At 43.5% G+C, this 1884-nt stretch overlaps 1 long non-coding RNA gene across 1 annotated transcript; it reads right to left on the bottom strand.

The window, feature by feature from the left end:
- Positions 1-640: 640 nt before the first annotated feature.
- LOC131022559 (uncharacterized) lies at positions 641-1672 on the bottom strand. Its single transcript, XR_009101336.1, has 3 exons — positions 1524-1672; positions 1383-1442; positions 641-1013 (listed from the first exon to the last, which is right to left on the bottom strand). It is a non-coding gene; the product is annotated as an uncharacterized LOC131022559 (long non-coding RNA).
- Between the last annotated feature and the right edge of the window lie 212 nt (positions 1673-1884).

The following is a 1884-nucleotide window of genomic DNA, read 5'->3' as shown; positions in this document are numbered from 1 at the left end:
ATCTCAGGACACCAATAATACCCTTGCTTAACTTTTGATAAAACTTTTAACTAACAAAAAATGATTTCAATACATAAATATTTTCTTTTCAAAAACATAGTATATTCTCATACATATAATTCGCATAATTATATGCATATAAAATTATAATGCAGCCGCATTGCTTAATAATTAAGCAAGCCCATTACTCAAATTAATATATGCCCAACAAAGCAAATAAACAAGCCCAAGTTTTAATTAATTGCAATAGCCCAAAATGAGCCCAAAATAAACTCCACCCAATTTCTCTCATCTTCTTCACGCAGCCAATCTCCTTTCTCTCTCTTACGCTCAAACTCCATAAACCATCCTTCCCATTTTTTCGTCTCCACGCCGTCTGCCGCCTCCCACGAATCCGGCGGCGCGTCTCCGGTAATCACCACAGCCGCCCTCATCTCTCTCTATCCTTCTCCTTCGCCCGTCCCTCTCCATCTGTCTCCTTTCTCCGCCGCACTGCACAGCCACGACTGTCGCTGCACAGCCAGCACCGGTGGCCGTCACCGTTACTTCCTCAGACCGGCGCCACCCCTTCCTCCGTCTCTTTTTCTTCTCAGACCCTTCACCCACAATTCCCCCCCAAATTTCAAAAACCTTCCTCCTAAGTCTCTCTGAAATCCCCTCCCTTTCCTGTCACTCGACAACAAGCAACGGCTGCCACCGCTTCACCCTCGATTCACGGCGAGAATCGCCGCCCTACTCTCGTCCGGCGACAACAGCATCAGCCACCAGGCCCGCTGTCACCGCCGCCCTCCACCATCTCCATCTCCCTCGTTCTCTCATCGGAACGGGCAGCAGCCTCCGCCGTTTTCCGATCCTCACCATCAACGATCCCGTCTCCCTCTCTATTCCCACGGCGAACGGCAAAAATTGTCGCCGCCCCCTTCTCCTTCGATCCGGACAGCAGCAGCCCTTCAGCCTCTGTCGCCGCTCTCCCTGCTTCAACCCCTCCTAGCCCTGACTGAACTCACGCCACACTAACACGCACAACAAGAATTAAACGCAGCAAGATCGGAGCTGTAAAGACTGAAGTTTTATCAAAATTAAAGGGTTCGTTCTTCTCTGTGTTTCTTCAATTCCTTCACAAAAGTCCAGCTCAAAGTATAAATGTATTCTCTCTGCTTATATAAAGTATAGATGCGAATTGAAGAGTATATATATATATCAATTATGAAGTCCTTGGGGTATGTTTTCTGTTCAAATGTCAAAGCACAAGTTTGATGGTGTCTGTGATGATTTTCGCTGGTTGTGTGTGTCGTTAAGATTAATCAGATAACCAAGTAGTAGCAGATCAAAGAGTAGTAAATAGATTAGATGATCTGGAGCTATGAAGTTAAAGGTGAAACCTTGGTGGTTCTGTGGCTCTGGCTTTGAATAAACTGAGTGGTGTGACTGTTTTGAGTTTTCTGCAAAAACGTATATATATTATGCTTAAGGTCTGATTTGATGAGAAAGACAAAAAGGAAAGTGAGTAATGGAGCCAGAACCTCTATTTCTTGCTTTGTTTGTGGAAGATAATATTGGAGTGAGATATATGACCCGAATGATTGGGAGGAAATGAGGACGACTGGTGATGGGTGTTTCTGCAGTAAAGGGTGCGAACGGGAATGGTATTTGGGGTAAAAGAGTAGGGAATTTATGGAGGGTAAAGAGAAATGTGGCCTTTAGAAGTGTTAATAGGCAAAAATGCCCTTTTCTTATAAACACTTGTAAAAATGCCTTTTTCATTAATAGGCAAAAATGCCCTTTTCTTATAAACACTTGTAAAAATGCCCTTTTTCATAGTGAAAAAGGGCATTTTTACAAGTGTTTATAAGAAAGAGGCATTTCTCATAAACAAAATTTAGA

The sequence above is a fragment of the Salvia miltiorrhiza genome, chromosome 4 (assembly GCF_028751815.1).
Source record: "Salvia miltiorrhiza cultivar Shanhuang (shh) chromosome 4, IMPLAD_Smil_shh, whole genome shotgun sequence".
Lineage (NCBI taxonomy): Eukaryota > Viridiplantae > Streptophyta > Magnoliopsida > Lamiales > Lamiaceae > Salvia > Salvia miltiorrhiza.
The sequence above is the reverse complement of the archived record's forward strand: the minus strand, read 5'-3'. Positions and strand labels throughout refer to the sequence as shown.